This window comes from Lepidochelys kempii, chromosome 7 (genome assembly GCF_965140285.1).
Source record: "Lepidochelys kempii isolate rLepKem1 chromosome 7, rLepKem1.hap1, whole genome shotgun sequence".
Lineage (NCBI taxonomy): Eukaryota > Metazoa > Chordata > Testudines > Cheloniidae > Lepidochelys > Lepidochelys kempii.
The window spans coordinates 92,361,073-92,375,978 of NC_136386.1; the positions used below are offsets into that span (position 1 = coordinate 92,361,073).

At 42.5% G+C, this 14,906-nt stretch overlaps 1 protein-coding gene across 8 annotated transcripts in view; it reads left to right on the forward strand.

Annotated features, from left to right (window-relative positions):
- The window catches only part of PCGF5 (polycomb group ring finger 5), a 149,280-nt gene that overhangs the window by 113,135 nt on the left and 21,239 nt on the right, over nt 1–14,906 (forward strand). The window contains exon 11 of one of the 8 annotated variants that reach the window (XR_012160028.1): nt 12,420–12,830. The exons of the other annotated variants lie outside the window; for them this stretch is intronic. The gene's annotated coding sequence lies outside the window, so the exon portion shown is untranslated. The remainder of the gene's footprint in view (nt 1–12,419; nt 12,831–14,906) is intronic. 8 annotated transcript variants of the gene reach the window in all.

Below are 14,906 nucleotides of genomic sequence, written 5' to 3' on the forward strand. Positions count from 1 at the left end.
CGTAGGAATTATGATACCTTCGGGCAGATATCAAGGGACATGATGGAAAGGGGCCATGACCGGGACACACTGCAGTGCAGGATTAAATTGAAGGAGCTGTGGAATACCTATCGCAAAGCCCGCAAGGCAAACAGCCGCTCCGATGCTGCCCCTGCGACCTGCCATTTCTACAAAGAGCTGGACGCGATACTTGGGGCCAACCCCACCTCCACTCTGAGTATCACCATGGACACTTCAGAGCCCAGTTCAACAAGGTGGGAGGAGGAGGAGCAAAGTGGGAGTGAGGGTGCTGAGGCAGAGGAAGACACTCCGGAATCCCTAAATACATGCAGCCAGGAGCTGTTCTCGAGCCAGGAGAAAGGTAGCCAGTCACAGCGGCTGGTGTTTGGGGAAGGGCAAACACCAGAGGAGGTTCCCAGTAAGCGGCTTTTATTTTGGGAAGGAAGTTATTCGGTGTGGGCTCTTGGGGTGAGGAGGGTTAGGGCTGCATGCATGCCCAGATGCGGAAGAGGGCATTGATGTGCTCTCTCACATCGTGGTAATCAACCTCAGTGATCTCTTCAAAGGTCTCATCCAGAACTTGGGCAATGCACTTGCAAAGGTTTCTCAGGAGAGCCCCTGTGTTCCTTGTCCCAGTAAGGCTAACTTGTCCGTGCCACTGTGCCGTGAGGGGTGGGGGGGCCCTTGCTGCACACAGGCAAGCTGCATATGGGTCAGGGCAGAATCCGCCTTAGAAGACCCTCCCTTGCTTCCCAGGTCACCCTCAGCAGCGAGATATCTTTCAGGATGAATTCCTGTGGAAAATGTGGGGACAGTGTTCAGTATAGGGGCTCCCTGCTGCTGTTGGCTCTCCCCAAAGCACAGAAACCCAGAGAACAGTACAGCCGTGAAACAATCAGTCACACTTGACCCTGTGATTACTCACCATTTTGGGGCTCCTGTGGGTTATGCGCACTTGCATTGGGACGGGCAAATTATGCTATTGTGTAGACTGTTCTTGCCCTTAAGTATGGGGGAATCATTGCTCTGTCTGGTGTGAACAATGCTGCCTCTGTTAAGTGTTGTATTTTGCCTGTACAAGTGCAACCTTGAGATCTCAGCCATCTGTGTTATCACCGGCCAAAAGACTCCAAAGAATCAGAAAGAGGCCACGTAGAGGCAAGGAAGACATGTTGAATGAAGTAATGCAGCATTCAAGTAATGAAAATCGAAAAGTGCAGGAGTGGCGGGACAGTGAAAGGAGGATCTGCCAGCAGAGTGAGGAGCGCCGGCACAAAAGCGCGGTGCTCCGGCAGCAAAGCAAGGATCGGCTGATAAGCATAATGGAGCACCAAGCGGACTCAGTCCAGGCGCTCGTAGCCATGCAGGGGGAACACTACCGTGCCTGACCCCCCTGCAGCCCTTGTCCCAAAACTCTTTCCCTTGTGCCCCCATGTCACCTCCAACCCACTTTCCCCAACATCCAGGTTCTTATCGCCACCAGTTGCCTCTAACACCTGTAGCTTCACCACCCAGCCCTGAAAACTATGACCCTTACCCACTGCAATCAACCTCCATCGCCATGCAGTATAGCCATCCTGAAGTGCAGCACTCATTGCACAGCACTCCAGACAGGAAGGCTGAGTATGATAACAGGACATATGCAAATCTGTGATTATACCATTCCCCCCTGCCCTGCCCTTTCTGTTTCCCAAGCAGTTGTGTTTCTTTTCAATAAATGAATTTTCTTTTCAATAAATGGATTTTTTGGCTTTGAAAACATTCTTTATTATTGCATAAAGTAAAAGATACCTTAGCCCAGGAAAGAAACAGGCACTGCAAGTCAGCGTAGCAAACACAGATTCCTACTAACATTGGAACCACTGCACTTCACTCCCGTGCAGGGCATTAGACATTACTGGTGGCTTTCAGCCTCAAATTGCTCCCTCAAGGCATCCCTAATCCTTGCAGCCCCACGCTGGGCCCCTCTAATAGCCCTACACTCTGGCTGTTCAAATTCAGCCTTCAGGTGTTGAACCTCCGAGTTCCATGCCTAAGTGAATAGTTCACTCTTCCCTTCACAAATGGTATGGAGGGTACAGCACGCGGATATAACTGCAGGGATGCTGTCATTGGCCAGGTCCAGCTTCCCATACGGAGAGTACCAGAGGCCCATTACATGGCCAAAAGCACACTCCACAGTCATTCTGCACTGGCTCAGCCTGTTGTTGAACCGCTCTTTGCTGCTATCAAGGCTCCCTGCATAGGGTTTCATGAGCCAAGGCATTAAAGGGTAAGCGGAATCTCCAAGGATCACAATAGGCATTTCGACTTCCCCTATGGTGATCTTCTGGTCTGGGAAAGAAGTCCCGGCTTGCAGCTTCCTGAACAGGCCAGTGTTCCGAAAGATGCGTGCGTCATGCACCTTTCCAGGCCAGCCCATTGTGATCCACAAGCACCTGGAGAACCATAGAGAAATACCCCTTCCGATTAACATACTCAGAGGCTAGGTGGGCTGGTGCCAGAATTGGAATATGTGTGCCATCTATTGCCCCTCTGCAGTTAGGGAAACCCATTTGTGCAAAGCCATTCACAATGTCATGCACGTTACCTGGAGTCACGGTTCTTCTGAGCAGGATGCAATTAATGGCCCTGCAAACTTGCATCAACACGATTCCAGCGGTCAACTTCCCCACTCCAAACTGGTTAGCGACTGATCGGTAGCTGTCTGGAGTTGCCAGCTTCCAGATTGCAATAGCCACCCGCTTCTCTACCTGTCAGGGCAACTCTCAATCTCATGTCCTTGCACCACAGGGTGTGGGCGAGCTCCTCACACAGTCTCATGAAAGTGGCTTTTCTCATCTGAAAGTTCTGCAGCCACTGCTCGTCATCCCAGACTTGCATGACGATGTGATCCCACCACTCGGTGCTTGTTTCCCGAGCCCAAAAGCGGCGTTCCACAGTGGTGAGCATGTCCGTGCATGCCACAAGCAAACTCGTGTCATATGCGTTACTCGAATCGATGTCGTCGGAGCCCTCACTGTCACTTTGGATCATAAGGAATAACTTGACTGCCAAATGTGACGTGCTGGCGAGACTCGTCAGCATACTCCTCAGCAGTTCAGTCTCCATTCCCGCAGACCGAAAGGGAAGACAGAATGTGCAGTACAAAAAACGTTGCAAGATGGCTCCAAATGTGGATGGAAGCACAGGGATCACTGGGATGCGAACTGATGCATCACGGGGCATTGGGACAGGAGCCAGAATGCCCTGCAGCCCCAGCCCCTTTCCCACAAGCCACAGCGCCAGAATGGGAAGAGGGGCTCTGTGAGATAGCTGCCCATAATGCACTGCTCCCAATGCCGCTGCAAGTGCTGCAAATGTGGCCATGCCAGTGCTCTTGTTCCTGTCAGTGTGGACAAACTTCAGCGCTTTCCCTACTGCGCTCTCCAAAGGCGGGTTTAACTCAAAGTGCTCTACATCTGCAAGTGTAGCCATGCCCTTAGCTAGTGTAAGGCTTGTCTACACTTGAAAGTTAATTCGAATTAGGGTAGGGTGTGAATTTAAAGCTTAATGGCTATTCCTGATTAACTCCATTTGTGGACACACTTTTATTCTGGAATAAGAATGCCTTGTTCCTGTTTAGCTTAATCCACTTTCAAATTATAGCTATTCTGGAATTATTCTGTGTGTAGACAAGCCATAAAATAAACTACTTACAGATGTATGTGTAGTGGTAAAGTCTTTAGTGTGCTACTTGTACATGAAAAAGTATGAGGTAGGATTTGAGGCATTGTATTGGAGTGGATGCGAATGATTATCCAGCGATTTCCTAACCGGGAATGAGATAATTGCAGTTTCAGCTATTTCACTGTAAATTATGTTTTTTGTGTTGAAATTTCTCAGGTTTTTAATAAGTATGTACCTGTCAGTGTGAATAAGTATCTTCAGTGATATCATTGCTGATATATATTGTTTTCCAGTAACTTCTCTCAAAGTCCTGATATCCCCCATGTCCTCTGCACAACCCTTGTTCCCACTCTGCCCCTCCCACACACAGCTGTCCTGCTTCCCTATGTCTCCTTGCAAAGCCTCATTTACCTATCAAGCCTTTCCCATTTTACCCTATATTAATCCTCTCCTCCCTTTCATCTCAGGAAGCACTGTTTTCCCCCCTCCTTCTGCACAGATCTGCTTCAGTCTCTGTCTCTCTCTTTCTCTCTCTCACACACACTCACTCACCAATTCCATTCCAATGTTAAATGCTGATCTACATTGATATCTGTCAATTTATAAGTAGAATGAGATAGGAGACAGGAAGGGCATGGGGAATGTGGGGCTGTGAGTACAGGAGCATGGGGGCAATATCTAGAGAGGTCAGAGCGCCTTGTGGGGAGACCTAGGTGAGCTCTTATGAATCTCCTTTGGTTCCTCGAAATGGAGCCTTCTATGGTGGTGAACTGTAGATAGTATATCCGAGATGAGCTCCACTCTGATGAACCACTGGAGAAAAGGCTACATTGTCAGAGCTGAGCTGCTAGGCCTGCTTCTTCCCTTCTGAAGTTTTGGGAAGGGGGGAGAGGGTGGAGGAGAAGTGTTGGGTTGTGCAACCTATGTTCGGGGAGTGGAGGGAACAGGGATTCTGAGAAGGTTGGGGAGGAGCCCAGTTTTTAATTTATGTATCAATGTCTCCATGCATATGGATGGGATTTCTCACTGAGTTATTGGCCTAACCATAATCCTAACTGTTGGGGAGCCCTTGTTGTGCTGAAACACACATTACACACATTTGGCACATTACAGCATTTGATACCTAAGCAGTATCTCATTGGGAGCCATATACTGGGAAAGGAGAGAGCTTTGACTTTGTACTGCATGCCTTTTCAAGTTGCTCAAATGTTATCTGCATTTGTGTAAGTGGTGTGATTCTCTGGAAGACATCATTTTTCTGACCATAATATGGGCTCATTAGATTGTAAAATGTGTACAAGTGAGTTGTTTTTCATGGGGTGGGTGCAAAGGAAGTAAAGCTCTGGTGAGACCAATATATTTTAAAAGTTTCTATATTTTCCTCCAAATCTATTCATGTGTAGGCAGACCTTGCTTGGGCAAGAAAGGGATATACAGTATTTCAAATGGACCAGAAGTTCTGAGCATTGCTCCATTTGTGCACATTGCTGTTGGCAGTTTCCTGTGCAGAAATCCAAGATGGCGTTGGCTTGTGCAGCTAGAAAGGAGAGATTCAATTTTGGTGGATATCTGGTCTTATTTTCTTTCTTCTAATGAGGCTAACTCTAGCAAGTTTTAGGATGACTGTTGTTCAAGACAAACTGTGTAACTCCTCTTTTGGAGACTCTTTAAAAATTGGATACGGAAGTAGAGCTGCATGAATAATTGATATTTTAAGTTTGATAAAGTGGGGCTGGGATGTGTGGAGGGGTTATGGTGAGGCAGTTGTGTCCGACCTATAGATTATATATTTAATATTTAGTGTAGAGAAAAATGAATATCCCATAGCCCAGTGCACTCACCTGGGAGATTAGAGGCCCAAGTTCAAATCAGGCAGAGGGGGAATTGAACCCTGGGCTCCTACATCCCTGGTCAGTTGGCTAACCATTGGGCTAAACGTTATCAGAGGTTGTGGCTGCTGTCTCCTCCTTCTCCCATTTTGTGAATCTAGCCTGAAACTTTTTTTGGCCAAAACTATTTGATGAACTTGTGTCAAATTTGTGAACAGTTTTGGATAGACTGAAACTCAATTTTTTGACAAATAAACTATTGGCCTAAAAAATGTGCCCAGCTATGTGTGGCACCATAGTGGGAAATACCTGAATCAAGAAGTTTTAACTCATAAGATGCTCATCTTATAATGTTAATGCAAACTTTCCAGAAAAGTGACAGGTTATGCCCACGATACAAGCTATGAGATGAAATTTGCGCTGAAGGGGTGTAAGTCTAATGCACATAGCTCTGTGATATACCCTGAAATATTATTTTTTAGAGAGAAAAGGTGGATGAGGTAGTATCTTTCTTTGGACCAACTTCTGCTGGTGAGAAAGACAAGCTTCTCCTGACCTGAGGAAGAGCTCTGCATAAGCTTGAACGCTTGTCTGACCAGCAGAAGTTGGTCCAATAAAAGATATTACCACACCCACCTTGTCTCTGTAATATCCTGACACTTACATGAATACAGAACTGGATACATACTATTTTTTAGTAAGTCAGTTGAATTAGAAGTGCAGTGGAAGGGGAAAATTTTCAAGATTTTTCACTGAGACTATGTGCTAGTGAGATGGGAATAACCACTGTTTTTTATTTTTTATCTTAAAACCCAAGATGGTGCCAACTATTTATATTAATGACCTCTTTGCTACTTCTCTCATGCATTCATATGATACTGACCAGAACTGTGAAAGAAATGTTTGAAATGTATACCTAAGTTCGTACTTCTGTTCCAGCAATTTGTACTATAGGATACAAAGTAATATGAATCAGTAAAAGGGGCCCAAGGTGTCAGTTAACACTGTCCTGGAAGGTTTATTACCTTCCCCAAAGACCAGAAATTCTTCTTGGTTGACTGATGTTATTGTGGTGAGATCTCAATTTGAAAACCCACATACTGTGGAAATTCTTGAAAACTTTCCCTTTGTACGGCTGTGTAGTAACAGTCTGTCAACCAGTGTCATCCACAGGACTGCTGCAGTAGCAGAAAGATTTTGAACACTATTTCAGGAACAGGAAACATTTTTTCATTTCTAGCAAGTTTCATCACTTTAACTTAAAAAAGCTAAAAGATACTGTAGTTCCAAATGAGAGGACATGAATTACTGTGCTTCCTTAAAAACAAAAATAAGATTAAGTATTATACAGTATGGCCTTACTTCGTATCACTTACCCTAGTCCTGTCTCATTTATAAGCTACCTTTCACCAGGAACCCCATTGTGCCATCAGTTTTAGGCTGGATCACTTGTACACCTGGTTATGGCACAGTCCTACAGTTCTCACTCATATAAGTAAAAAGAATGAGGAGTACTTGTGGCGCCTTAGAGACTAACAAATTTATTTGAGCATAAGCTTTCATAGGCTAAAACCCACTTCGGATACATGCAGTAGAAAATACAGTAGGAAGATAGATATATATATATATCCACACACAGAGAACATGAAAAAATGGATGTTGCCATACACACTATAACAAGAGTGATCAATTTAGGTGAGCTATTATCAGCAGGAGAAAAAAACCTTTTGTAGTGATAATCAGGATGGCCCATTTCCAACAGTTGACAAGAAGGTGAGAGTAACAGTAGGGGGGGAAATAAGCATGGGGAAATAGTTTTACTTTGTGTAATGACCCATCCACTCCCAGTCTTTATTCAAGCCTAATTTAATGGTGTCCGGTTTGCAAATTAATTCCAATTGAGCTGTCTCTCATTGGAGTCTGTTTTTGAAGTTTTTTTGTTGAAGTATTGCCACTTTTAGGTCTGTAATCAAGGGACCAGGGAGATTGAAGTGTTCTCTGACTGGTTCTTGAATGTTCTAATTCTTGACATCTGATTTGTGTCCATTTATTCTTTTACATAGAGACTGTCCGGTTTCGCCAATGTACGTGGCAGCGGGGCATTGCTGACACGTGATGGCATATATCACATTGGTAGATGTGCAGGTGAAGGAGCCCCTGATAGTGTGGCTGATGTGATTAGGTCCTATGATGATGTCCCCTGAATAGATATGTGGACACAGTTGGCAATGGGCTTTGTTGCAAGGATAGGTTCCTGGGGTAGTGTTTTTGTTGTGTGGTTGTGGTTGCTGGTGAGTATTTGCTTCAGGTTGCAGGGCTGTCTGTAAGCAAGGATTGGCCTGTCTCCCAAGATCTGTGAGAGTCAGGGATCGTCCTTCAGGATAGGTTGTAGATCCTTGATGATGTGCTGGAGAGGTTTTAGTTGGGGGCTGAAGGTGACAGCTAGTGGCTTTCTGTTACTTTCTTTGTTGAGCCTGTCTTGTAGTACAGTGGTCTCCAAAGTTGGGTGCATGCACCCCAGGGGGTGCGCAAGACGATCAATTGGGGGGTGCAGCAGGAGGAGTGCAGCTGGAACAAAAGGGCAGAGTGGCAGGAGGACCACTGCTGGAGGGGGGAAAAAGGGGGGGGGGCCCTGAGTCCTCCGGCCCATGAAGGAGCAGGGGCAGCCGCGCAGCCAGCAGCCGGAAAGAAGCGGCACTTTCCCCTTCAAAGCCGGCCGGAGAGAAGCGGTGCTTTGAAGGGGAAAGCGCCGCTTCTCTCCGGCTGCTGGCTGCGTGGCTGCCCCTGCTACTCCTGAGTCCTCCGGCCCATGCTCAGAGAGCCGCATTCCGAAAGGGGCTTTAGAGCTGCAGGCCAGGGCCCCGGGGCCCCCTTAAGTCAGGGCCTTGAAGCTCCTAAAGCCCCTGTGTTCCGGCTGGCCTGCCTGCTGTGTGTGGGGGGGGGGGCAGCTCCTAGAATTGCGGCTCCCAAAATCATGGCCATGGGGATGGTGCTGCGCTGCGCAGAGCCACCTGAACACCCCCTGCACCAAACAGGAGCTTCCCCAGGTAAGTGCTCTGCACCTCCTGCCTGCCCCAGCCCTGAGCACCTTCCCACACCCTAACTCCCTCCCAGACCCCACACCCCACCCTGAGTGCCCGCTGAATCACAAAGTGTTAAACCAAGATTTTCAAAAATAATAAAGCATATTCAATCACATTGCTCTCACTAAAAATATTATTATTAATAATAATTGTTTTAGTGAGAGCAAAAAGGTTTTTTGTACCATCAATACATAAAATAAAATAATTTTTTTAAAAATATTGTTTATTTAATCTTTATCTCATCATTTTTTAATTTCTATTTTTGTGTATGTTTTATTATTTACATAATATATAAGTACAGTAGTACATGCATATAATTTATACATAAATTGGAAATTTTAAAAAATTGTTTTAAGAAATTATCATAAGAAATAGTTACTTTACTAAAATATTTAATAATTACTCAAATAAACTTATTGTATATTAAAAGGGAAAATATTTGCTAGAAGTACATTATTAAAATCATTGACGTTTAATCCATATATAGCTTTTGTATTCTTTTACATTTGTCATCACATCTTTCCATTCCTTTCAGATCCATCCCTAAGATGATCTTTCATTACTGTATTTATGACAAATAAGTGATTACTGTGGGCAAATCTAACCCCACTAGTGTTTGCCTAGTGTTATGTTCAACAAGATAAGCAATTATCTTTATATCTATATTAACTTTTTGGCATGGAATTACATAGGCCAGATTACTGGATCCACCCTCATGACTCTAAAATGTTACATGCCATACAACTTCTAGGGGCAGAGCGAATAGACAGTTCCTTCCTTTATTTTCTGCACCTGTTATAAATTTTTGTTTACTTTTCCTTTGTGTATTCTGTTGATACTAAATTTACATTAGTACAGACAAGGGGAAATTCACCAGAGTAATGTTCAGAATGAGTTAGAGCATGGGCATCTCAAAGCATAGGTTTCACTGTTTGATTCAATTGTATCCCTATATCCAGACATTCACCTTGGAACACTCTATCCAGCCCCTCATCCCCATATCCAGCTGATCCGATATTCTAAATAGAATAATAAATATGTCATTAATAGAATTATTAAAGTAATATTCACAGTAGAAACATTAGAACAAAAGATTTAATTTTCTTCAGTAATATAGCTAGTGACTTAAAAAGCAAATAATTATAGTAGTTTGAGACTACTTATGTGAATGAAGTGGGCATGATTTAACTCTGTATCTCTCTCAGACTGAGGCATTTTCTGCTATTTAATCATATTTGTTCCAGAATCCTTTATCCAGAGTATCCTGTTTACTACTTTTTCTCCATTGCAAATATATTTTCTTAGAAAAAGTGCCTAAATTGTTCCTCTCCTTTGAATATTTGATTGTGTAGCTTAACAGCATCCCAAATGAAGGTTTTTATTTCATGTACTTAGAATGCTGCTGACCTTAACCACAATAACGAAAGGGCCATGGGAGCTTTTTGAAAAGTGTTGTCAAAATATTGATTCCTCTTTAACTGCTGCCTCAAATTAAGATAGTAATAAATGACTCCTCCCCCAGAACAAAAGAGGGGAAGAGAGGTCCCATTACAACATCCTCAATAGATGAGCATGCATTGTGTATAGCAATAAAATGGAATGTTATATGGTGCAAACATATACACACTGTTCTACTTTCAAATGACTCATTTCTAATTATAGATAACTGTTCATCCCAGGGAATGGGGGATAGGAATTTGAACCAAGTACTGGCTTGTTTTGTTAGCTACTCAAAGGTTTACTTTAATTTTTTTGTTATAAGATTTCCCTCTCCTATGGTTCCCTCCTCTCCTGTGATGACTTACACTCTGTCTTCCTTTCTGCATGTGATAACACACCTTATTTACATGCACCCAGCACAGAGTATTTTTAGGCACATATTCAAACTCCCTAGATGGGAATCAAAACCAACCATAACATTCTCACTTCAATGGTATCATGTCTAACCATTGCTATTCAGCTGGTACTTAAGTCATACATCCTTAATTATATCTGTTGAATACTAAGCTATAATTCTTTGCCTTTGAAGGTTACTACAATATGTCATGTGTCAACTCAAGTCACAAGCACAAAATGTTTTCTTTTCCTTTTTTGGATACAACCTCTAAGAATTACTTTAACTTAGTCACATAATTTTAATATATAACATTATGAACCATATTATAATATGTAATATTACTAAAAAAATGCCTCCTGTTCATGTGTACTGTTTGATCTACTATATTAAACCATGCTTTTCATATATGAAGGTAACCTGATCCTGAGACAGACAGGATAAATCACCCTTATATTTCTAGGATTTGAACTAGAGATGGAGACTAAAAATCATAAAGACAGGTTTCAGAGTAGCAGCCGTGTTAGTCTGTATCCGCAAAAAGAAAAGGAGGACTTGTGGCACCTTAGAGACTAACCAATTTATTTGAGCATAAGCTTTCGTGAGCTACAGCTCACTGCATCCGATGCATGCAGTGGAAAATACAGTGGAGAGATTTTATATACATAGAGAACATGAAACAATGGGTGTTACCATACACACTGTAACGAGAGTGATCAGCCCCCACTTCAGCCCCTGCTCTCCTGCTGGTAATAGCTCACCTTACCTGATCACTCTCGTTACAGTGTGTATGGTAACACCCATTGTTTCATGTTCTCTATGTATATAAATCTCCCCACTGTATTTTCCACTACATGCATCTGATGAAGTGAGCTGTAGCTCACGAAAGCTTATGCTCAAATAAATTTGTTAGTCTCTAAGGTGCTACAAGTACTCCTTTTCTTTTTTAAAAATCATAAAGGGCATGATCAGTGCTTACAGCAGATCAGAATAGCTCACCTGTTTTGGTGGCCATTGTGAAAGATCTAGAGCTTATGTTGTGATATGAATTCTTTTTAAAGAGAAAAATCATATTAAATAACAATGGCTGAATCAGGCTAAAAGAGAATCTCCACAAGCTGTGAATAGCGTGACCAATAATCTCAGTCAGTCATGAACAATTTTGTGGTCACAGACAGAAGGGCAACATAATCACAAATACCTAGCTAGATCTGAAATTCAATCCAGCAGAAGGCATTGTTTTAGGAAAATGTCTTTAGAAGTTCTTGAATGTTTATACCACTGCTCGCAGTTTTATGAATTTATGACAGCTTTTAAGAACTGGTATGTTTCTTAAGGTGCCATGGTTACAGAAAAACCCATGTTTATTAGTGCCAACTCACTGTGACTATCCAGGGCCAGATTCATCAATTGGCTGTGGATACTTTATGTTGCAGTGCAAATCAGCCATAAAGATAGCTTAGCTAGTTGGTTAAACTGTAGTGGCACAAAGTAATCGGAGTGTACTAGTGAATCTCGGCCCCGGTGTCAAATTCTACTCTTGTCAGAGGTTAGGTGACCAAGTGCTTGCACATTCAGTTACACAATACTTTTTTAAATCATTAACCCAATAACTTTAATCAAACTTTCAAGCTTGGAAAATTTCTGCAGAATTTAGTCTTCATGTAGGTTTTTCATTTTTAAAATCACACACATGTTTGGGAAGAGCAGAGATTTCACACCTGCAGGATGAGGCATGAACATCTGCAGGGGAGGAGGGAATTCCTGGGCCAGTGCCCAGCTCTTGTAAAGGACTGGAATTGGGGAATTTCTAAAGGAGTTGGCGCACTCTTGGACAGTGCCTCACACTGGACAGTCTTTGGGATCTTTTATGAGGTTACCTGCAGTGGAAGCCTCTATGCTATAGCAGAAGTGAATGGAAGATCCTAAACTAGAATGTATGTACATCCACACGGTCTCCTGTGCCTCAATGATTGTCTCTGTGATATCTCCATGATTCTACAGATTAGGCCTCAGTTGGTTCAGAAAGGAGCAAAAACTGTTCCTCCAAGAAAATCAAGTTTGTCTGCAAAGAGTTCTCCAACCATCCACCTTAGAGATGCAATACTCAGAAGAATCGAAAGAACCTTCTACAAGGGACAAATGTACAACAGGACAGTGTGCTGCCTTCCTGGAGCCAAGACACAAGACACCACTCTAAGACTGGTTAGGATTCTGAAGTTGATAGGTGAGGATCCACTGGCGGTTGTTCGTATCGGCACTAATGACAGTGTATTGCGGGATATCTTGCAGATAGTAGATGACTTCAAGGAACTCGGAAGCATGCTGAAGAAGAATAATTTTGAAATGATCGTCTCTGAGATTCTTCATGTTCTACAAGTGGAGGAAGACAGTCAGCAGAAGATTGTTAGCTAGGTAAGTTGTGTAGAGTTCTGGTTTTGTGGAACATTGGCCCACCTTCTCTGGGGAGAGGAGGAGGTATAGTTTGGATGGCCTCCACTTCAGTAGAAGGGGAACCAATCTTCTTGGGGACAGGCTGACTAGAGTAGTCAGGAGAGGCTTGAACTCATAGCAAAAAGGGAGGGTAAAAAAAGGGAAGATATTAGCACTCCGCACAAAATTGAGATGTTGAGAACAAAATTAATCAAGGAACCAAAGGACACAAAGAGAAGTAATTCTTGAATTGCCTATACACAATGCTAGGAGCCTGGGAAACAAGAGGAATTGGAATTGCTCATTTATTAGCCTAAATTTGATCTAGTTGGTTTTACTCAAACCTGGTGGGATGAGTCTCACAACTGGAATGTTAAAATCAGTGGTTACAATCTATTTAGGAAGGATCAAGTGGGCAAAAGTGGGCGTAGTGGCACTTTATGTCAAAAATAGCATTTTCTCTTTCCAAGTCACTGGTAGCTCAGAAGAAAATGATCTTGAATGCTTAGGAATCAATGTCCTAACAGATAAAGCACAGGATGGATACTAGTTGATGTCTGCAACAGACTACCAAATCACATTAGGGAAGAGGATGACTGGCTTCTTATGCACCTATCTATGAAGGATAGGGAAAAAAGCTGCCTGATCACGGGGGACTTTTGAATGACACATGCTGGAGGTCTCATACTGCCATACTACAACGTCCTTGGAATTTCTAAATGTAATAGATGACAACATCCTAACTCAAAAAATGTTGCTGCCAACATGGGGGAATTATTGTTAGACCTTGTCCTAGCAGATAAAAAGGAACGGTTCGCAGAACTAAAAATTAATGGTAGTTTAGGTACAAGTGATCATGACTTGATCACATTTATAATGTGCAAGCAGAATAAAGTCCAGATCAGTATTTAATATATTTGGTGCTTTAATTGGGCCAGTTTCACAAAGCTGAAAACAATTATGAGCCAAATCATCTGGGAGGAAGAATTTAATCAGAAAAATTTAAACGATAATTGGGAATCATTTAAGAACTCCTTACTAGATGCTCCAAAAGCCACAATGGAGGAAGAAGGTCATGCTGGTTAAAAAATTGGCCTGGTTTAGAGGGGAAGTGAGGGCAGGTATTAAAAATTAAAAGAAAACTGTAACAAATGGAAGAGAGGGGAAGTTGACAGTAATGAATATAAATCAGAAGTTAGGAATAGTATAAAATTGCTCAGGTACGCCCAACGGGCACAAGGAGAAATCTATAGCAGCAGATTTAAGGACAATAATGAATTTTTTAAGTATATTAGGAACAAAAAGAATCCTGACAATGATATATTCATTCAATACTAAATGGAAATGTAGAATTATCAATAATGATGCAGAAAAGGCAGAAGTGTTCAATAATTTTTTCTATTTTGTATTTTGGAGGGGAAAAGATGATATGGTCTCATTATACTGTGATGATAACACTTTTTCCATTCCATTAGTATCTCTAGAGGATGTTAAACAGAAGTTGCTAAAGTTAGACATTTTAAAATCAGCAGGTACAGATAACTTACATCCAAGAGTTGGAAAAGTGCTGGTTGAAGAGCTTCCTGGACCAATAATGTTAATTTTCAAAAAGTCTTGGAGCACTATTTTAAAAAGGGTAAACAGAATGACCTGGGTCATTATAGGTTTCTCAGCCTGACATCAATCCCTGGCAACAAAGAATGTCAGCTGTACTTACAGGACAGAGGACTCTTATCCTGGTACTCAGTGGCTCTGAAAAAGATTTGGGGGTTGTGGTGGATAATCAGCTGAACATGAGCTCCCAATATAATGCTGTGGTGATCAGAGCTAATGTGATCCTGGGATTCATAAACATGGGAAACTCTAGTAGAAGCAGAGAAGTTATTTTACTTCTAGATTTGGCATTGGTGCAACCACAGCTGGAATACTGTGGCCAGTTCTGGTGCCCACAATTCAAGAAAGATACTGATAAATTGGAGAGGGTTCAGAAAAGCCATAAGAATGATTAAAAGATTAGAAAACATGCCTTATAGTTATAGACTCGAAGAGATCAATCTA